Source organism: Vombatus ursinus, unplaced genomic scaffold (genome assembly GCF_900497805.2).
Source record: "Vombatus ursinus unplaced genomic scaffold, bare-nosed wombat genome assembly UNPS02009205.1, whole genome shotgun sequence".
Lineage (NCBI taxonomy): Eukaryota > Metazoa > Chordata > Mammalia > Diprotodontia > Vombatidae > Vombatus > Vombatus ursinus.
The window spans coordinates 2,139,226-2,163,540 of record NW_020948983.1 but is presented as its reverse complement, the minus strand read 5'-3'; the positions used below and the strand labels follow the sequence as shown (position 1 = coordinate 2,163,540).

Genomic DNA, 24,315 nt, shown 5'->3' with positions numbered 1-24,315 from the left:
ATATAGCTTCAGTGTGTCAACTTATACCATACTCGAATTATTATGGTGGTTTATTCCCCAGGGGTAAGTGAAAATTGTACTAAATAGTATTGCCTGGAATTTAATAGAGGCACCTTGGGTCCCAGGGAGTGTTTGAGAGTAATGTTGCAATTCAAAATAAACAAGGCGTTGATCAATCACTTCATTCCCTTAGTGGCAATGCTTCATATGAACTGAGTGCAGATCTCCAGAAGAAGCCAAGCCAGGGACATTTCCCTTCATTTTTTTCCAACATGAAGTCTTCCAACAGAATACGACTTTTAAACTTTCAAATATGATTCTTTGAGAAGAATAAAACTAGTATAGCAAGTGTTTTTCAATAAGGGTCAAAGATATATGCATCATGCAATTTAAAACTAAGATCATTCTGTGACTTAATTACACACAAATACTATTGTAATTTTATTCAGAGCATGTTGTGATTAGAGTTCTAAGGAATTTGGAACTGTAGACTAGTCCAAATTCTTCCACGATCACCACCACTATCTTACCTCTCCGAATTAGACCAACCAGTTCCATCAACTTCAGGTTATGGTGGATGGAATGGCAATAAGTTTAAATTCTGAGCCTCCAAACAAAAATTCAGACATCACTCATCATTCTTTAGTAACAAGGAACTCTCTGGTGGAGATATGGACCTTCTTTCATGGGTCTCTTGGATTCCACAGAATCTTTAATCCTGGGTTTTGTGTGTGTGTGTGATGGTGACAAGGAAAAGGTCTCATTTTTATTGATGCTTTACCAAACTAAGGGTAAATGAAGCAGTGAGGGATGAAGTCTGTTCATTTAACACCTGTGTACACAGTATTGTGCTAGCGGCACTTGAGGTAGCTGGGTAGTGTAGTGGATAGAGTGCTGTCCTTGGAGTCAAGACCTGAGTGCAGATTATGCCTCAAACACTTACTAGCTATGTACTTATCCTTTCTCAGCCTCAATTTCCTCATCTGTAAAAATTAGGATATTAATAACACCTGTCTCACAGTGTTGTTGTTAGGATCAAATGAGATAATATATGTAAAGTACTTTGAAACACTTAAAATAATATGTAAATGCTAGCAATTTTTTTTAAAGAAAGAAACAATCTACCATGTCTTCTCCTCCAAGCTCCCAATTGTGGATAAATGTGAAGAGGGTCATGTAGCTTTATATTCATAGGGGCAACTATTTTTAACCCTGGGAGTTCTTTCAAATGCAATCATTCTGGGAATCTAAAGTTCCATTATTCAAGTTCCTTCCTAAACAGAAGAGGTATGCTTCTCCTATCACACATGTAGGTGGCTGTTAGGGATTCAGAAGAAGCAGCCTTCCTAAGAGCTGTTGCATGAATATTAATACTTACACAATAAGTCTGCAGATGCACTCTTAGCTTTTTCATCTGGCTGGCTGATTCACTGAGAAATTAACTGATCTGTAAAACTTTTTCTTGTCAATACAGTCCTTTCCATAGATTGCAATGTGTGATTCTCTTGAATTTTCTATATCCCCACAGCTGGTGCTTTTCAGTGAATTTTTTGGCACTGGAGTAACTCCCATCTGTGTCCAAGTCCAAAATAACCAAAAAAATTTTAGAGTTTATCTTTTAATACATATTTTCCCTCTTAGTCTTCCTTTTTAATTTCCATAGATGTTTAGTCCACCTTCAGCTTTTAAAGATTATTTGTTCATAAGAGGCAACATATCCTAGAGACATTCCATGTATATGGACTCAAAGCCCAATTAACATACTCAATAATATCTTGGTATAAGCACCATACCAGCTACATCCAATGGTTGGGCACCTCATTTCCAAAACATGTTCTAAGTGCAAGAAGCGATGGAACTCAGAGAATGCAGATCAAAAAGATAGATTCTGAGACTAAACTGCAATGGGTGAAATGGTACTCTAAGGTAGCAGTTGTAGCTATGAAGAAGAACTCAAGCCACCCGTTCAGGTTAGAACTGGCTTAGGTGAGATACCGAGGAAAGCAGGGAAGGGAGAAGATGGGAAATGTATAGAGATTAGTATTTCGGATGAGAATAGTCCCTGCTCCTCCTTGCCCTCTATGTCCCTCTTCTCCTTACCTTTATACTATATGTTTTCTGTTGTCTCCTATATCTAATCATTTGCTCAATGCTATTATTTCTACTTTACGACTTGCATTCATCTCTTTCATTATCATTCCCACCACCACCACCCTTGTTTAGACCCTCATTTCTTCTAACCTAAACCACCTTAATAGTATTCAATTGTCTCCCGGCTGAGACTTTCCCCTTACAATACACCATTCATTCTGGTGCCAGGTAAATCTTCCTAAAGCATAGCTTTGATCATGTGATCTTTTCACTAAAACTTCCATTGGCTCCCCATGGCCTATTTGATAAAGTCCAAGTTCTTTTGCCTGGCATACACAATCTGACTACAACCTACCTGTCTAGCTTTATCTACCACTACTTAACCCTACAAAAATTCTGCCACAAATACAAGGATCTAAGACATCTCCAAAGGCCTTGTGATGGAAAATGCTATCCACTTCCAAAGAAAGAACCATGAAATTTGAATACAGATCGAAGCATACTATTTGCTATTTTTTTCTCTTCTGTTGAGTTTTGTTTCCTCTTTCTGGTAGTTCCTCCTATTGGTTCCAATTTTTACTTACAACATCACTAATGTGAAAATATATTTAATAGGAATTTATATGTTTAACAGCATATGGGAGTGATTGTTGATAAATCAAAATAAATTAATAAAAAAAAAGGAATGGAAAAAAATTCTGCTGTATAGCCAAATCAGATCACTTGGTGTTCCTCAAAGTTATAGCACACCGTTTCCCATCTTCTGTCTTTTGCTTATGCTGCTCTCTACTGCTGGATGACCCTCGCCCCTTCTGTCCTCCAATTCTACCTCCTTTATTTCCAAAGCAAATGTTATCTCCTCCATCAAGCCATCCCAATCCCCTCAGCTGTAACTAACATTCTCCCTTCCATGAACTTCCAGACACTTTGTACATAACTTATCACATTTGCAGATTTTTACTTTTATTATTATGTGTATACACGTCTCATTTTTCTGTCCTACTTATGGAGCTGTAGAAATTGGGCCAGTGTACCCTTCATGAGGATAGAGACCATATCTTTTTCACAACTGCATTCTCCATAGTTCCTTGAATAGTATGCTATATGTAATGGTACTTTATTAATATTCCTGAATGAATGATAATGAGTGTCTGAAACTATCTCTCTTGAGCTACGCAAAAAGATTTTTAATGCTTTCCATTTTCTCTCCTTCCCTCCTTTCTAGGATCTTTTCTTGCCTCTCTTGTGATTCAGTGATTTTTTTTTAAATCATTATCAAATTTTATTTTTAATTTATGGAATAAAACAAGCATTTCCATAGCATAGTACAATAAAAAAGATGATTGTACATGAAGCTACAAGTCTACTATGTACAACTTGCTATTCCTTTCAAATATACAACAAAATTATCACGTAAATTTCGGTGATATTTGACAAAAGGCCAAAAACCATACTTTTACATAACTTGTCCTAGAAAGCTAACTAATAAATTAATCAGTAACCCTATATTAAGCACCTTCTGTGAGTCAGACACTGTGGTAGGTGCTGGGGACACAGTGTTAACCACTGTACTATACTCTAGGGATGCAAGTTCAAAGAATGAAATCACACCTACCCACAAGGAACTTACATTTTTAAACACTTATTAAGTTTCTACCAAGCATGCTAAATACTGGGACAGTTTGTTCATTTGTTTTTAATAATAATAACCTATCAGTACCTTGAGCGTAGCACAATTGTTAAATTGTAGGTGCTTAATGCATGTTTATTTGTATTGAGTCCAAGAAGGTAGAGTTCCTGGCCTCAAGAAGCTTACTTCAAATAGTTAAGAAGGAAGTGACCCAACACTAACAACTGGCAAACTAAAAATCAAGGGCCCTTCCCAGTTGTTGGTCATGAGAGGAGATTCGAGCATCCCTCTGGATCCAGACCATGATAGCATTAATCCACATACACATAAAAAACAGCCAAATTTTGTAATAATTGCAAACATAACTCCTTTTGTCAACTTTGTGATTGAATGGGCCTTGTGGTAGAGCTGGGCTTTCGTGTATTTGCTTATGATACGACAGTAATCTTTTCCTAGGGTTTTACTTTATTTTGTTACATTTATCTAGCCCGCCAGATTCACACTCCCACAGTAACCATATGGGGGAAAGCCACAAAAGCTGTTAAGTACATTTAATTACTGTTTTCATGAGCTCATATTTTAATTATGTTTATTGATTCTGTGTATAATGAAATAGTTTTAGCTTTTCCAGAAAAATAGAATCAATATGCTGTAATTACTGAGCATTTTATAATTTTATGTGTATAATTAAAACTTTCATAAAATATTTTTCATAAAACGCCCCCTCAACATCCTCCATCCTTAATCCTGTAGCTGTGATTAAAAAGGTTTCTTACTGTTCTTAGGTAAGCTTTCGCTTTCATTCTACATGGATGTAAAATAAGGTTCAGAGCAAAATATGTTTACCGTCAAATATTTCTGCCTTACAGTATCTCCCTTCCAAAACAGCAGAAAGCACATATTGTACCTTACATGAGGTGCTACAACACCACTCACAATGGTGAAACATAAATTTATACCTCCTAACAATTCTGTTGCCAACTCAAAGATCACTCCTCCAACTGGCAAGCATATGTATGTTGTTGCTAAGGGACACATACCTGAATCCATCTTTCTTTAATATCATGCAGGATTTCTCTTATTCCTAGATAATCTTTTCTATTTAGAGCTGAATAAATTTCACCCTTGTATTTATTCAGAGAATTAACTCGGTACCATTTTAATCTTATTCATTTCATTAATATCATATAATGTTAGAGCTGGAAGGAAGCTTAGAGACTATTGAGATAAACCCCCTTATTTTACAAAAAGGGAAACTGAGATAGAGAGAGTCTGTGACTTGCTCAAGGTTACACAGCTAGTCTGTGGCAGCCCTGGACCAGGATCCAAGTTTTTTGTCTTAGAATTCAGTTCAATTTCACTTGGTAACTGTTGGTTAAGAAAACAAGTCCAAGCTGAATTAAGTTCTTCCAGAGATAAATTATCTGTATTAAGAAGCAAAGATGGATGGCAGACAATCAGGCCATCCTTACAGTGAACATTTCCAGACACAATAAACCATTTGGAAGGAGATTTCCCTTTCTCCTCAAGCTTTTCTCTATACCAAGGATTCTTAACCTGAGGTCTATGAACTTTTAAAAAATATTTTTATAGCTTTATTTCAATATAATTTGATTTCCTTTGTAACATATTTTATTTTACACATTGAAAAACATTTTGAGAAATGTTCCACAGGCTTCACCAGACTGTCAAAGGGGTCTTCAATACAACAAAGATTATCAATCCCTGCTTTACAATGTCTTTGATGGATATGAGATTTTTAAAAATATATATCCAGGGAGTTTATTTATCACTGATCCAGTGCCTACAGGGTATTGCTATATTTAGTATAATCAGATTAGAATGGTGGAAAGAGAACTGGATTTATAAAAGAAATTCTAGGTCCAAATCACAGTCCTGACACTTACTACCTACAAAATTAAGTGAGCGGACTAAATGATACCTAAGATCCTTTCCAGTTCAACATCCCACAATTCTATAAACAAATATAAAGTCTTCACTACTCAGATCCTACAATGGGAAAAATGGCATTCTTGTCAAGTATGGATTCCTTTATAGATGGGTGGCTGGGGGATTTTATTCAGTGCCTAACATGTCCAGTGCCCTGGAGAAGATATGAAGCTTTGAATTAGCTACAAGCCTTTGGCCTTTTTCATTTCTTAACTCTTCCTCATATTTGGTAACATATTATTCCCAATCTTCCCATGTGCCCATCTTCTCATTTCAACAATAATAATAAAAGTTAGCTTTTACATATAGTGCTTTAAGGTTTGCAAAGTGCTTTACATATGTAATCTCATTTGATCTTTACAACAACCCTGTAAGGTAAGTGCTATTATTATTCCCGTTTTACAAATGAGAAAACTGAAACAAAGAGGTTAAGTAAGTAGCCCAAATTTGCACAACTAGTGAATGCCATAGGCAAAGTTTCAACTCAGATTTTTCTGATTCTAAATCCCATATTCTACATACTAAACCACTTAGCTGTCAAGTCACCACATGGTCACCTATTCATTAATTTGATTTTTGAAGATCTCCTCAAGTTCTAATAATTTCTTTACTAGTTCATCTTCCACTACAGATGTTGGCACCTAAACTATGAATATTGTAATCCTGGCTTCTCTGGGCTTGCCCAGTTCTCCTAACTTGGAAGTGTTCTTCAGGGATCTTTGGAGTATGTCCAGATTGCCTATCATGGAGCCTCTATGCACCCTACCACATGAGTAAGAGTAGTCTCCTTTGATTAGCTGCCTGCATCTTTAAAACTGGTGAGCCTGAACCATTCACTTTCTTTTTTCAGCTGCTTTTTTCTGTGCTTTCTGCTATGCTACTTTTGTGGATTCTTATCTGTTGCATGCAGAGAGAAAAAAAATCCCAGTTCACCTACAGCAAAAACATCATGAACTAAACCACTGAGAAGAGAAGGAGTATCCTTCCACTGTTCCCTCTCTTTTCCCCTGGCTCTAAAAAAATAGGTCTGGGGGGGTGTTTGTTCCTGTTCTGTGTTTGTGGTCCTCCTCAATCTCATTACCATCATGGAGGTCTTTTCACTTAGATCAATTATGAGTATTTCAAGGTATGATGATCAAATGCCTCAGGAAATGACATTCCACTGTCACTGATGTTGAGAATCTATTGTTGTGGAAATATTGAGAAGCCCACTCCATTTTCTGTGTATTTGGATGATCTGACCTGTGTTTCACATCAAGCCTTCTACAGACTTAACTTGGCCCTTCACCATTGGAGGTAGTGAAAACTTGGATGAGACATTAACAACTCATTGAAGTCTTACAGTAAAACAAGATATAATCCTACATATTACTTATTTTGCTTACAGATCTAGATATATGTGTGGGAATAGAAAGGAAAAATATTCTTCAAAATGATTAACTAATTCTTTCTTTTAAAGTTCTTTAAAATTCTTTATAATTAATATATAGAATCAAAGATTCTTAGAGTTGGAAGGTATCTCAGAATCTATTAAACCCAAACCATACTCAAACAAAAATCCCTTCTGCAACACATGTAGAAAGTGGTCTTCCATCCTCTTTTTGAATATCACTATGAAAGGTAACCCATTACTTTCCAAGGTAGCTCATTCCAGTTCTCAATAGCTCTAATTGTTAGGAATTTTTTCCTGATACCAAACCTAAATTTGCCCCTTGATTAACATCCACATATTGCTCCCAGTTCTCACTCCTGGGATAAAGTCAGTTAGCCAACAAACATTTATAAAGTGCTTACTATATGCCAGGCACTGCAATGCCTGGGGTCACAAATATAAGCAAAACCTTCAAGGAATTTACAATCTAATGATGGAAGACAACAGATTTAGCCTATGAAGATACTTTCTAATCCTGACTCTGAAATCTAATAAATTAGCTATAACTCCTAGATTTGTGTCATTTAAAAGTTAAATAATCTTTGCCATCCATGTCTTTATCTAAATCATCAATAAGGCCAAGCACAAGCACCTTAATAATTCACTGAAAACCATCAAAGTTGATACGACCCCATTAATGACTAGTCTTGGAGCCCAGTCACTGAACTAATTTTAAATCCATCCAATGTTACTATTTTCTAATCCATCTCTCTCCATCTTTCTAATTCTCATTAGGAAGGGGGATGGTAGGGAACAAATACTTACTATGTTCTAGGCACTGTGCTAATTATGATGAGGAATTATCTAGAGATTGATGTGGATATACAGGAAATTCACTAAATAACTTAGCCTTGGGAGCCAAGATGGTGGAGTAGAAGCAACAACCAAGCAAAAGTCTCCCAACGTTCTCCTTTAAATAACTTTAAAATAATGCCTCAAATCCAGTTTTGGAGTGGGGGAACCAACAAAAGATTGAGGTTAGACATTTTTCCAGCCTAAGAAAATTTAGGAGATTTGCAGGAGAGGCCTGTAACACCAGGGTAGGGGCTGGCCTGGAGCTCATGTGGCAGCAACACCAGCAGTGAGTCTTGGAGGCAGATACAACAGCAGCTACAACAGCTTCAAGAGCTCTCAGCCCAGAGATTATAAGGGGGTCAGACAATAGATCAAAAAGAGATTGCAGGAGACCGTTTGCTGGCACTAGGTGCAACTGGTGCTGATTGACAACTCTATTGAACAACACCATTCTGGGTCATAGTTCCAAGGTGGAGAGGCGGGCTTATGGTAGGTCACAAGGGAATAAGAGTCTTAGTAGCAGTTCCAAGGAAGAGAGGAGCACTACATGCTTGGGTCTGCAGGAGAGAAGGGGACCTGGTCACAGATCCAGGGCCAAAAATAGCACTAGTGCATGTGGCTGCAGGGGAGTAGGGACCCTTCTTAGATAAAGAGCAGAGCATAGACCAGGAGAACAGTAACCATACCCCTCTCCATATCACACCATCTTGAAAGCACTGAAAACCTGCAGATCCCCAGAATTAGCTCTAAAAACAGAAGTATGAAAAAGTCTGAAGCCTGGAATAGTGCCTCCTCACCCTGAGGTGAACAGAGCCCAACTTTAACATAAAGTTCAAAGTCAAGAAATAGGCTGGGAAAATGAGCAAACAGGAAAAAAAAAGAACTTGATCATAAAATTCTACTACAGTGTCTGGAAAGACCCAAACATAAATTTAAAAGGCAACAACATGAAAGCAGCTATAAGCAAAGCCTCAAAGAACCGTCCAAATTATACCTAAGCCCAACAAGAATTCTGGGAAGAGTTAAAGAAAGACATAAGAATGGTAGAGGAAAAATTGGAAAAAGAAATGAGGGTGATGCAAAATAATTAAGAAAAGAGAATTAAAAGTGTGGTAAAAGAGGCACAAAAATACTAAAGAAAATAATACCTTAAAAACCAAAATTGGCTAAATGGCAAAAGAGACACAAAAATTCACTGGAGGAAAGAACTCCTTAAAAAAAATAATAGGCCAAATGAAAAAAAAAGAGATACAAAAGCTCACTGAAGAAAGTAATTCCTTAAAAACTGAATTGGGCAAATGGAAGCTAATGATTCCATGAGACATCAATAAACAATAAAACAAAGTCAAAAGAATGAAAAAAAATAGATGAAAAGGTGGGATATCTCATTAGAAAAACACTGACCTGGAAAATAGGTCATGGTGAGATAATTTAAGAATAATTGGACTACCTGAAAGCTATGATAAAAAAAAAGAGCCTGGGTATCATATTTCAAGAAATTATAAAGGAAAACTGCCCCATATCTTAGATCCATATGGTAAAATAAAAATTGAAAGAGTCCACTGATCACCTTCTAAAAAAGATGTCAAAATGAAAACTCACAGGAATATTATCACCAAGTTCCAAACCTCCCAGGTCAAGGAGAAAATACTGCAAATAGCCAGAAATAAACAGTTAAAATATCATAGAGCTGTTGTGATCAAAATGTACAAATAAGGGAAACTGAAGCAAAAGGCTCCAAGCAAGGGTAGAAATTGCTAATAAATGGGTTACATGTCTCTTCAGTAGTTAGGGACCCAGAACACAGTTTTCAGACCATTCTTATAGGCATAAATGAGGGATATTAGAAATGAAGCTGATTGGTTGGAGTATTTTGGGACCTTCCATTGTCATCATGGAAAGTTATCCTGCATCAAGAACAGAGAACTTCAACAGAAATAGGGAACTTTGACAAGGGACCAACACTCAGGTCATAGAGGTTTTCCAGCCCTAGGTGACCTATAGCCACAATGACCTATAACCTACAGCTTTGCTTATAGTAGAAATGAGAAATTTAGCCTATTTGCGTAGCTCTGCAGGAGCTGAGCTGTGCAAAAATAGGGAAGCTAGCTAACAGACAAGCTGGCTAGAGCCAACATCTTGTCAGCCTGTACAGAACTGCATACAAACTTCTTAACCTACTATTATTTATAAGAATTAAACTATATATGTAATTCTAAAATGTGATTAAAAATAAATTATCAATAATTGATTAATATTTCACAGAGCCACAGTCAGAAACACACAAGATTTAGCAGCTTCCACATTAAAGGAGTGGAGGGCTTGGAATTTTATATTACAGAAAGCAAAAGAGCTAGGATTACAACCAAGAAAAATCTACCCAGCAAATCTAAGTATAATCCTTCAGGGGGATTTTTTTATATTCTATATCTATATCTATATAATATCTATATAGATATATATATATAATAGAGGATTTTTTTAATATTCTTGATGAAAAGAACAGAGCTAAATAGGAAATTTGATGTTCAAACACAAGACTCCAGAAAAGTCTAAAAAAGTAAACATGAAAGAGAAATCATAAGGAACTCAATAAATTTAAACTGTTTGCATTCCTATATGAGAATGTAACTCCTAAGAACTTTATCATTATTAGTACAGTTAGAAGGAGTCTACGTAGACAGAGGGCACAGATTTGAGTTGATTATATTGGGATGATCTCAAAAAAAAAAGCAGTGAAAAAGAGGAATGTACTGGGGGAAAAGGGAAGGGAGAGATGAAATGGGAAAATTTTCTCACATAAAAAAGACACACAGAAGAGTTTTTACAGTAGAGGGGGACATAAAGGGGTAGTGGTAGGCAATGCTTGGACCTCACTCTCATTAGAATTGGTTCAAAGGTGGAAGAATATATATATACACATTCAGTCAGATATAGAAATCTATCTTATCCAATAGGAAATAGAAGGAGAAGTGGCCAAGAGGAAGGAGAGGGGAGATTAAAAAAGGGAAGGAGGATTAAGAAAGGCAGTGATCAGAAGCAAAACAGACTTTTGAGGAGGGATAAAACAGAAAGAAAGAAAGAAAGATAAACAGAAGAAAATGGAATGGAGGGAAATACACAGTAGTCATAACTATGAAGGTGAATGGGATGAGCACACTCATAAAATGGAAGTGGATAGCAGAATGGATTAGAAACTAGAATCCAACAATGTGTTATTTATAAAAGAAACACTTGAAATAAAGATGCACACAGAGTTAAAATAAAGGATTGGAGCAGACCTTATTATGCTTCAGCTGAAGTAAAAAAAAATAAGGCAGGGTTAGCAAATCGTGATATCAGAGAAAGCAAAAACAAAAATAGACCTAATTAAAAGAGATAATCAGGGAGACTACATTTTGCTAAAAGGTACCATAGACAATGAAGTAATATAAAAAATTTTTTCAGCAAGTTTCTTTGATAACACTTAGGGAACTGAGCCAAATTTATAAAAAAAATAAGTCATTCTCTAATTAATCAATGGCCAAAGGATATGAACCAGCAATTTCCAGAAAAGGAAATAAAATCAATCTATAGTCATATGAAAAAAAATGTTCTAAATCACTATTGGTTAGTGAAAAGCAAATTAAAACTCTGAGGTACCACTTCATACCATCAGAAATGACAAATGCTGAAGCAAATGAGGAAAAATAGGTATGCTAATAAACTGTGGAATAGTGAACTAGTCTAACCATTCTGGAGAACAATTTGGAACTATACCCAAAGGGCTATAAAACTGTGCATACCCTTTGACCCAGCAATACTAATACTATATATACCTCAAAGAGATAAAAGGAAAAGTAAAAAAGGAATGATATGTGCAAAAATATTTATGGCAACTCATCTTGTGTTGGCAAAAAATTGGATATTGAGAAGAAGCTCATCAATTGGGGAATGGCTGAACAAGTCATGGCATATGATTGGGTTGGGGTACTATTGTGCTACAAAAAATGACAAGCAAGATGATTTCAGAAAAAATATGGGAAAACCTATTTAAATGGATGCAAAGTGAAGTGGGCAAAACCAAAGGATCATTGTACATAGCTTTTCTGACCAAGACAATGATCCAAGACAATTCCAAAGGACTAATGATGAAAAATGTTATCTGCTTCCAGAGAGAACTGATGAACTCTGAATGCAATTTGAAATATGATTTTGTCACTTTATTTTTCTTTTTTTGTGAAATGACTAATATGGAAATATGTTTTTCATGATTTCACTGTATAATTGATATCTTAGTGTTTATCTTCTCAGCGGGGAGGAGAGAGTAGGAAGGAGGAAGATGATTTGGAATTCAAAATTTTTTTTAAAAAGTGTTAACCATAAATATTATATTTGAAAGATCCATTTTTTTAAAAAATCAATAAATAGACTTTTGAAAGACATGAAAAAAGAATGGAGACCAGCACAGGCAATGGAGAATAAAAACAAAAATGTATGATCCTATAAAAAAAAATGATGTCAGGAATGCTAAATTTCAGAATGAACTGAAGTTGGTAAGAGAAACTAAGGGCTACAAAGGAATTTGGGCTTTCTTTTCAGCTACATTGGGGAAAACAATATAATAGAGGGGCTTCAGAATTTTATTCTTGATATCTTCCTATTTTTACTGGGATAACTCTCCCTGTAGAATTTTAGACCACAGGATTCTACTTGCCCTTTTTCTGAACCTTTTGAAATCTGCTTTTCCAAAATCTAAGATACATGTCAGACTATTTGCAGCTTCATTCTCCTCTCTCTCAAACTCTTAAGATTCAGAGGTTACTCCCCAACTAAGGTTCCTATCATTTTCACCTTAGCAAACACATCTTCCTTATTGAAAAGAGTTAGTTACAGAATAGAATTTCTCCTCACTGGTTTCTTTACTTTTTCAAAGATGAAATAATCATTAATGCAAATCCATAAATTATTCATTGCTCCAGGAGATATCTCAAAAATTAAAGTCTGTGATCACTACTATATTATACCTTTCTGCCAGGGTTCTGGTATGTTTCCCAAACTCATCTATTTCTTCTTTCTGTCAAGATGGTATGCAAGGTATTCTGATGACTATATCATGTCTCTTTCTACCTCTATTAATCTTCACTCAAATACTCTCTGCAATTCTTTCCTACATTTCTTAGCATATATCCTAATATATAACACTACTCTTTCTCTTTCCCCTCCCCCTTTATTCATTTTCTTTCTTTTGAATATGGTATGCCCTTCTAGAGCCTCATTCCTAACATGAGCTTTAACTCAAAAATTCTCAATCATGCCAATGAGCTCAGATTTGCCTCCTTATGTTAGGATCTCTACATTCATCTGGTTTATAACCTATATTGTTTGTATTTGTTTGTATCTGAGGTAATGACTTTTATTACTTGCCCCTTTCTTGAGTTTTGTGCAAAATTAACAGGAATTTCAACTGTTATTCTTCTTCCTAAAGTGTCACTATTCTCTTTAGTTTTTATCTTACTAGATATGCTTTAGTCATAGTCTTCCTCCTTTTTCCCTTTTAGTGTATTCCCTTTGATTAGAGTTTTATGACGTCAGGCAAAAACATAATTGCTAGCCTTTTTTTAGGTGCACTCCATCCCTGGTGAGGAGCCTGTCATTCTTATATTTTAAGCCCTGATCCAGAACTACAAATCCCATTTTCAGATACCTCATTCTTAACCAGATGTCCACTTTCCAAAATTTCCTTCTTCTGAGGTCTTTAACTTTAATTAGCAAAAGTAATTTTTTAAAAGTACCCTTTTATAGTATCCCCATCTTCTTCGGTTTCTAGCATAAGACTTTATAATATCTTTAGCAATGCTTTCTCAGTTCCTTTTGACAATTTCCTTTGTGCCTTTATAAATCATCAGAAATGGGTAGTAGCCATCTGGTTTAACATATTTTAGGAGGTTCTCTATCCCATCTTAGATATGTTCCCTGGGAAGCCAACAGGCATCACTATTGTTGTCATCAAGTTGACAAATAGCTGATTCAGTCCCCTCCTCAGGGAGTCAACAATGTCCACTGCTATGTTTTTTCTTCTTCTGACATTTTATAGATGATTTCTCAGATGAAAGAAACCATGGATCCACATTGTCATTCCCTGCAGAAAAAGCAGCTACTTTCTCTTCCAAGAGTTAAGCTCCTTCCAATTTGATAAAATCCTCTTATCAATTTATTTTTATTTTTATTTTGCTTTTTGGTGAGGCAATCAGGGTTAAGTGACTTGCCCAGGGTCACACAGCTAGTAAATGTTAAGTGTCTGAGGCTGGATTTGAACTCAAGTCCTCTTGACTCCAAGGCCAGAGCTCTATTCACTGCACCACCTAGCTGCCCCTCAATTTCTTAGTACTAAGTGTTCAAAGATTCTTATTTCTCGCCTTTGTTTGACCTCCTGGCTTAGGTTTCCATTCCTCTCTGTCTCTTAAGATCCCTTTTTTGTTTGTTTTGTTTTTCTCATTGAAGCCCTACTTGATTCTCCCTGACAACCTGGAGAAGGAAAGAAAAGTTATTCCTCAAGCCCCTTTATTTGCCCCACTCCTTTAGAAATGGTACCAGCCTGAATTTTGTGCAGTTAGTCATGGCAGAAATACAAACACAGCATATACCTTTTGCAGGTTACTGCAAAATTACTCTGTACTCCATCTTTAGTTGAAGTCAAATACTAGGAGCTATTATGGAGAACAGTTGTGGCACATTATTTGAGGGGAGGGGAGTCTTCAACACAGGAAGTGCCACTATGATATTTTAATTTACTAGCATACCATTAGCACCATTAGTACAAACAACTTCTTTTATTAACCTCTTACTAAATTATGTCATTTACCTTATCTTAGTGTAAAAGTGGGTATCCCATGGAGCATGCATGGGGATAAAACTGTATCCTGGCCACTTCTAGTGATGTGTTTTTGCTGAAGTGGCCAAAGAGAACACAGGTTCATTTTCAGGCATGTTCTCTCAAATGGCCACTGACTATGTAGCCGAGTGCTATCTTCTTTGATATAGTTCTTCATCAAGTGGGTAGTGGTAATGGGGGAGGCAGGACATAGAGACAAATCAGAAGCTTTTGGTTGTGCATGCCTTTTATCAAGAGGCCAAAGAGTATATTTCATTGAAAGAGGTCGGGGTGTAGCTCGGCATCGATCGGAAATTACCCTGACTAGAATGTTACTCAAAGTGGCTAGGGTACTAGGGTACAGTTGTAGTCAACTGAACCCAAATGCTACCTTCCACAGAAGGCCTTTCCCTCTCTCTCTCTCTCTCTCTCTCTCTCTCTCTCTCTCTCTCTCCAGATGCTGGAGCCATCCCCTCTAAGATTACCCTCCCCCTACTCTGTATATATCTTGTATGAACCTGCATACTTACATGTTGCCTCTCCTATTAGAATGTAAACTCTTTGAAGGCAGGAACTGTTTTTGCCTTTGTCTCCCCAGAACTTAGCCCAATGCCTGGTATATATTACATGCTTATTAATGTCTGTGGACTCACTAGCCCCAGACATGCTCCAGGGGATAACAACTGTTTTTTTCTTCCCCTCAAGTCCTCTTCTTTCCCCTCAGGCCCTTCTATTTGAGTCCATCTCCTTCAGCTTGAATCTTTTTCCTCCTTTAGCCCATATCTTCTTCTCTTCCTTCTTCTCAAGTCCCAACAAAATCTCCCTCCCCACATTGAATTTTCTCTTCTTCATAATTCCAAAACCTTCAAAATCACTTTCTCTATTTCTTTATCTTCTTATTCAGCTCATCTTTCTTCTGTATTTTCTCCCACATAACCTTCTGATGTGAAAGATAGAAACAAGCTGCATAGAGAATGTCTTTATATGACACGTGTCTAAATATAATACACATTGACGTTTACATTGGGGTTTTACGTTTACAAAATACATTATCATCTATTATTTTACTTGATCCTCACAATAATAATGTGAGGTTGGCAATACAAGTATTACTATAGCCATTTGACTGATAGATGTTAAACAATTGATGCAAGGTCATACGGTTAGAAAGTGATGAGGGTAGACCTCAAGCCTGGGTCTTCTGATCCCAAACGCCTTAGATTCTAAGTTTAAGATTTTTTCCATTACGCCAGGGCACCCCTAAAACAAGGTATAGGGAATAACAGGAAATTCAATCATTCATTCATTCAACATGTATTTATTGAGAGCTTGCTATATGTTCTCTGCTATGCTTGATGTTTTAAGAGATATTAAAGAAATAGGACACTCTCTGCCTTCAAGGAGCTTACAACCTAGTTGCAAAGACAAAACTAATACACATAAAAAGATTCATGTACCAATATAAGACAGTATGGCAAAGCAAGAGTAATAAAGCATTAAATGATATGACTTATTTCTGACCTTTTTCCTGAATGCCAACAGATAATTGTTTTGAGAACCAAATGAGATTATATATGTGTGTATATATATGTATATATATATACATATACATATATACATATATCTATGTATATACACTTTGAAAATTTTAATATGTTCAAGAAATATAACATGATATCATCATCATCTTTAATAAAATCATTCTAATGAGATAATAACATTATCCTGCCTATGCCATGTACTACCTATGTGACTTGGCAAGTCACTCAACCTCTTTGGCCTCAGTTTCCTCATTTGTAAAACAAGGGGGTTTGAGTAGGTGGTTTCTGATGCCCTTTTTGACTATAGATTTATGATCCCATGATTTATAATCCAACCCCATCTCCATTTTTGTTTGGAAAGTAGTCTGAGATTATAACAAAGAAGCACAGGGAAGGTCATAGATTTAGAAACATTAGAGAGACCACATTTTCCACTGTACCATGCTACTTCCAGAATCCAATCTCTTTGAATCATTCTTGCATAACCCTCAAAATCAGGCTCAAAGTACTAAACCACATGATATTGTGCCCAGTAGAACAATGAGCTAGTAGAGGCATCATACCCAACAAGGAATAGGCCCAATGAGAATAGTACAATGACATCACCAGAAGACAGGAAAGGTCCAGAGAAGGGGAAACACAGGATTTGGCATTAATCCAATCCAATCCAATAAACATTTATTAAACACCTAATGTATTCCTGGCACTATGCTAAGTACTGGGGATATAATTACAAACCCTACCCTCAAGGAGCTTACAATCTAAAGAATGAGACAACTTAAGAAAGGAGGTAGGAAAACCAGGGGTGTTCTGTGGAGCTGAAACCAGGTAGGGCAGCAAATGCAAGGTAGAGTGATCTGAGTTCCTGTTTCCCTTCTTTATGAAAGAAGGTGTTAGGAGGAGTTTAGTACTCCACCCTATAGCTCTCTCAACTGTGATGAGAGGATGTTGAGGGAGTGGAGTCAATCAAGGTTTGAGTTAACAGCATGGTGGTGAGTTTAGAAGTAATGAGCTTATCCTGGGAGGAGTATCTTGCTTCTTGGAGTTGAAACCAGGTAGGGCTGTAGATACAAGGTGGAGATGGCCAAGTTAGATCCTGGCCTGCTACTGTAGGAAGACTGAGGTTTTCTCTGGCCAAAATGCAAAACCAAATTTCTGACAGATATGTATAATCAAGACAAAAATTCAGGCTCCCTGAATGGAGAAAAATGACCTTGCCTCCTTACCCTGTCTTAAATTCATTTGCAGGTAAGGTGAAGATCTTAGAAGTATGGAAGTAGGGAAGATGATTGAAATAACTAAATTAGCTAGTTATTTGTAACAGAAGACTTTTTCTTTGATCTCTTACACAGTAGTTTATTCTTTGCTTTGAAGAGGATTGATGACATCATGGGGTGATGTCTTGATGGGTACATGAATTGGATTTAAGTGACGCAGAGCTGCACAAAGTCATCAGCCTCACTCTATCTTCCAGAGTCATCTAAATCCAGTGGTAAGACAAAAGTCAAAGATGTGTCCCAGGGCCCAGGATACAGTAAATGACTTTGACATCTTCAATGTCTGACTACAGTGCCTACTCCAGCCACCTTCATGGCTGTTGTAACAAATTGCTCTCAACTGCCCATTTGGGTAGGGTAAGCCTTCACATGCTTAGGGTAGACACCCCACTAACTCACTCATGGGTAAGCCTGTTGGTTACTGTCAACCTGGTTTAGCCATCTGCCAAGATGGTTCTTACCAGGGTGTAGCCACTGGACATGCCACATCTTCTTGGAGACTTGGGTGCCAGGTGGACATCAAAGGAGGGAGAGCAGCCCTAAAAAGTCTTGGCAAGCTCTCAGACCAGAACTGGTGGTGCTCCCTGAACACCCCATACACTCCTTCTCCTTCACACAAGGGTCAATAAAGAGTAAAGAAGAAAGACCTAATCTTAATCCTGTGGACACTAAACCTGGCTTTTTTTTAGCCAGGGTGTGGTGAAGATGACTAAAGACCAGTCAGACTGACCTTATCAAGGAAAGGTTATACCCTCAGTTTCCTAGCAGAAGAAAGCTGTGGCCTCGCTGGTCTTAAAAAGATAAGCCCCACAGAACAATGAGCCAGTGAAGTCATCACACCCAGCAAGGAATAGTCCCAGTGAGAATAGTACAACAACATCATCAAAAGATATGAGGATAAAATAAAAGATATGAGGAAAGGATAAAAAAAAAGAAAAGGAATAAATATAAATAAATTTATATGGTTTCTACTACGTGCTAGGCACTGTACTAAGCACTTTTTACAAAGATTATGTCATTTGACTCATCAGCATGAGAAGTGTGGAACCCCATATGTGGGTCATTCATGTATGATTCCTATGCATGTTGAATCTCCCCATAGAAAGTATACATAGTTATCTCTGTAGAGAAAGTTTACCCTGCTTTGGAGGGGGAAGAGAAAGGTGTATTACAAATTTTCTTACTACTCTATTTCATTAAATGCCTTTGCTATAAACTAATTGTGTCCTCTAGCTGATTAGAGAAAAAGTATACAAACTGGTGGGGACTCATGAGCATCCGTTCTTAGTGGGTGTGGACTCATGGAGTACCTTGAACCTAGGGTAGCTACTCTGGAGACCCCACCTGCAAGAAGGGAGTGCCATAGGTGCTCCTACTTCATATAAGTGTGACCTTATACCAGTAACTTTACCCTTTGGAGTTACAGTGTTCTCATCTGTTACATGGGCAGATTGGATCAGATGTTTTCTAAAGTCCCTCCTAGCTCTAGATAATATAATTCTATAAGCCAGTTTCCCAGTTTGTATACTTTAAATTTAACTGGCTAAGAAATAGAAACAGTTCCCTACTGGAAGGTCTCTCTGAATAATAAGTACTCTATATCCTAGCTTTCCTGCCTAGAGCTCTTTTCCTCTGGGACCCAACCCCCATCTTTGGTCAAATAACACAGATTCCTCTGCAGCTTTGGGGCCACTGAGTTCTCACATGCAATAAACTTTTCCTGCTTGGATCCCAAATTAGGTTGTTGACAACCATAAACTTCACAACTTCACCCCGGTTCTTAATAGACATGATTACACAAAGTTGCATTTAAAATAGAATTAGTGTGTGAGCCGTACAGAGTTTGTGAAGTATGGCTGAGTGTAATCAGATGCAGACTGTCCAGTGCAATGTGTCCAGCAATTATTTTCATCCAAGTGGTACTAACAATATCCAGAAAATCAGCAGCACTTTTCAGGGGTTCTTAACCTTGACAGGCTGAGGAAGCTTATGGACCCTTTCAAAAAATAATGCTTTTTAAATACATAACATTAAATGCATAAGATTACAAAGGAAGTCAATTATACTGAAATATACTTATCAAAATATATGTTCATCAAAATACATGTTTAACCCCAGGTTAAAGACCACTGCTCAAAAGAACTAAAGAGTTGAGCCTTTGATGGGAGGAGAAATAAGGGATAAATATTTTACTATTGACTGAATGACCTCTGTGTACTCTGTCTTGCCTAAAGAAACAGAAATTAATGCTTTTTACCAACACTAATTACCGTAACACCTCTCCCCTCCTCCACCTCCCCTTCCCCCCCCCCAAATGATCATACAATTGGAGACTTAAAGCTAGAAGGGACCAATCACTTTATTTTATAGGTGACAAAACTGAAACCAGGAAGGTTAAGTGACTTGTCCAGGGTCACATAATTATAGATCCAGTATTCAATTTCAGGTCTTTCCTATCAAAATTCAGCACTTTTGATTGTTCCATGTTATGATAACTTTGGTTTATACACTCAATTACATGTATATACCTATGTACATATCTAGAATGTACATATAGTATATATACATGTCTATACATACATGTAGAGCATATATGTATATATGAGTATAAATATATATTATAAAAATAATATATATTATAAAATAATATATTATATAAAAATAATATATATTATTAAAGTACATAATATAGCATGTGTGCATACGTATAAGAAGTAAGAAATTTTATGATTATATATGTGTGTATATATATGGGGAGAGACAGAGAGAGATTGAGAGCACATAGAATCATAAAATCATAACAACACATTGGTTTCAGAGTGGGGAGGACTGTAAGTGAGTCCTAGCTTCTGCAGCTTCCTAGCTGTGTGACCCTGGGCAAGTCACTCAAACTTGTCAAGTCTATTTTCTCATCTGTATAATGAGGATAACAAAACTTGTTCTTCATAGCATGGCTATAAGAAACAAATGACACATTATATAACTACTAAGTATTGTAAAAGATTCTTACGGATGTTAATAATTATCTCAAGACCTAGAAGGTACCTAAGAGATCATCTAATCCGTTCCCTGACTGATGTATAAAATATTGATCTACCACAATCTCATTCTTCCCAACCCATCTACCCCACAAAGATAGAGCACTGTCCTGAAATCACCAAAGTTATGAAAAATGGAGTTCGTGGTCATTGGGGAAGCCATCCTTCAGCTGCCTACGGGGCAACAAACATCTATTAAGCACTTGCTGTATGCTCTGCACTGTGCCAGGAATCCAAGGACAAAACAAAATAGTGCCCGTCCTCAAGGAGCTTACATTCAATATATAATAAGAAACCTACATTCTTCCAGGTGATGGGCATCATGAAAACAAACCCTTGGAACACTTTGGGATTTCTTTAAGCCCTGATTTTACCATCCTCATCTGTTTAAATAAGGACTTTGGAGCAGGTGATCTTTAAGACCCCTTCCAGCTCTAAAGCCCCCATCCTAAGAAGAGGGGGTCATTACTGTACCACAGCTCATGTCCCATACTTCTATATGCTACATAGGAATTTCAATGTTAATTTGAGGGGAATACAACAATCAAAGCAAAAGCCTTTCTAGAAACTGAATATCAAGCCCCTGATGAAGGCACACATAAATGGGTTTTCTAGAAAGACATTCTTTTTACTTGAAGATTTCATACATTATTGAGATAGATGGAAGTCTGTTCACTCACATCAATCACCACTTATCTTACAAAAAACATTCTATGCCTGGGTCAGGCTAAAATTAATTTCATGATAGAACCATGGCTTTCTTCTTGGTAATTTTAGATGAATGTTCATTGCCAAGGCTATGATACTGCAAAGGGCAACTCCCTGTGTAACAGATCCAACTTCATAATCATGAGTTCAGGGTAATCCTTTAGAATTCTGTGATACGTTTCCAAGAATGTAGACTGAGGGTCAAAGTGGTGTCTCTCGGAATGAAGCTATTGCTAAAGGTACTAAGAAGGCCATACTTTTAATTTTAATACTGTAGTCTGATTTACTTACATTGTCTGTATTGATAAAAAGAAAACATGATGAAATTAGATAAGAGACAGAGATAACCAGGGATAAAGAAAGAAAGAGACACAGAGAGAGAGATAGAGAGAAAGACAGAGAGAGAGAGGGAGAAAGACAGAGACATAGAGAGAGGAAGAGAGAGGAGAGAAGAAGAGGAGAAGGAAGAGAAGAAAAAGGAGAGAAACAGATAGTGAGACAGAGAGAGAAGAGAAAGGAAAGAGAAGACAGAGAGAGAGAAGAAAAAGAGAAGAGACGAGAAAAAGATGACAGAGAAGAGGAGAAAGAGGAGATAGAGAGAGAATAAATTTTCTCCCTGTAGTCAGCATAAGAAGAGGGAAAGCCAAAAAATATTATGATAATGCAAGTTTCTCTATCCCTCACCGACAAGAGTTGTAGCTACAAATCAATAACTCAGTTTAGCAAGTATAGATTGAACCTCTACTTTGTGCAAAGTGATAGGCAGTATGGTCAGCTTGGAGTCACAAAGACCACTGCTGTCTGGCCCATGACCCCTTGCTGCCTTTTTAGTATTCTTACATTTTACTCCCCTCTACGCAATCTAAAATCCAGAAAGTAGTTCAGTTTCACAGGAGTAGAGCGTATCAAGAAGCAATAACTTGAAATAATATTGGTAAACATTTATTAAGTGCCTACTATGTGATAGACACTATACTAAGCAGTAGAGATACAAATAAGAAAAAGACAGTCCTGTCCTCAAGAAGTTTACAATCCAAGGGAGAAAGATAATACTAAAAAAGAAGTAATAATAATAATAATAATAATAATAATAATAGCCAGCATTTACATACCTTTTACTATGTGCCAGGCACTATGCTAAGTGCTTTACAATTATCTCATTTGATTCTCAGAACAATCCTGTGAGGTAAGTGCTATTATTATCCCCATTTTTTACAGTTGAGAAAATTGAGGAAAACAGAGGTTAAGTGACTTATCCAAGGTCACACAGCCAGTGAGTGGCTGAGGCTGGATTTGAACTCAGGTTTTCCTGATTCCAGGCCCAGCATTCTATTCACGCAATCAATCAACATTTATGAAGCACCCACCATATGCCAAGTGCTGTGCTAAATACTAGGATAAAAAAGAGGTAAAAGACAATCCCTGCCTTCAAGGAGCTTACAATCTAATGAAACTGCAATTCTGCTTGAAAAGGCAGTGGGGGTGGCACCAGAGGGTACCTGGCATGGAGGCATGATGTTAATGGAGTCAAAACCAAGTAGAGCAGCTGGTGATAAGATGGCAGGAAATTCTGAGCCCTCTATAACAGGAGGCTTTGGGTGGAGTTTTGTGCTGTGCCCTCCAGCCCTTCAATCAGAGGGAAGAGGTGAGTGAGGGTACAGAGGTGGTGTTGAGGACCCAAACTGAAGCAATCTCCATGATGCTAAGCTTATTCTGGGGAGAAGCATAACTTTCTTGGAGTTGAGAAGCAGCACTGATTCAGGTGTTAAGGGTTTCAAATAACAAATAAAGGAGTTTGCATGTTATCCTAGAAGCTGTAACTCCTTTAGCAGAGGAAAGATGGTCAGACATGACTGTCACGGTAATAACTTACATTTAAGAAGATATGAGTGGGGCCCAGACAGCAGCAGCATGGGTAAGTGCCATGGTCTTCATACTGCTAGAAAGCTCCGAAGCCACAGGAGAGACCAAAAGTGGCATGACAAACAATATAAGAAAACTCATTTGGGCACTGCCTTGAAGGCCAGCCCATTTGGAGGAGCATCTCACGCAAAAGGGATTGTCTTGGAAAAAGTTAGTGTGGAAGCCAAGCAGCCCAATTCTGCCATCAGGAAGTGTGTGAGAGTCCAGCTGATTAATAATGGCAAAAAAATCACTGCCTTTGTTCCCAATGATGGCTGCTTGAACTTTATTGAGGAAAATGACGAAGTTTTGGTTACTGGATTTGGTGAAAAAGGTCATGCTGTTGGTGATATTCCTGGAGTCCGATTCAAGGTTGTAAAAGTTGCAAATGTTTCTCTTCTGGCCTTGTACAAAGGCAAGAAGGAAAGACCAAGATCATAAAACTTGTATGATGTCTTTGTCATAGTAAAAAATTTTCATTTAAAAAAAAAAAGATATGTATGCATATACACCCACATGAGACCCAGGATGATCTATATCATTTGGAAATACCTCCCTTCCTCTCTTTAAAAGGGTAGTGGTGGTGGTGGTGGATGTAAACTCTTAATTCACTCCTCTTAGAGAGAGGATAATGCTAGAAAAAAGAGTCTGAAATGTCCCCAAGAATAATCTAACCAAGTGACACATTTCTTGGTTTATGGGTATTCATCTATATATGAAAACAAATTAGTTGAGATCAAATTAGGGTCTTATTAAAGGTGTCATCGGCTTATTAAGCTATATTAATGAAACCAATATTTACCCTATGGAACTAAACTTTTTAATCTTTACATGCAGCAGAAGCTGTTTTTAAAATGCACATATTGTACATATTTACATGTGTACATATTATACAATTTCAATATGGTCATATTGTACAGTTTAAAATATAAATTAAATGTACATGTTTGGGTACACACATGTACCGAAACATATACAGTAAAATATACACTCAAAAGGAGATGGGCCAGACAAAATCCATTGTGATTTATGTATTATTGTGTACTGGTCATGTTTCACACTATAAACTTTTAGCTGTTCTTCTTAGCATCATAATTA

At 37.0% G+C, this 24,315-nt stretch overlaps 1 pseudogene; it reads left to right on the top strand.

The window, feature by feature from the left end:
* The first annotated feature begins 23,226 nt into the window (after nt 1-23,226).
* On the top strand, nt 23,227-23,658 carry LOC114035804 (annotated as a pseudogene).
* Nucleotides 23,659-24,315: the final 657 nt, after the last annotated feature.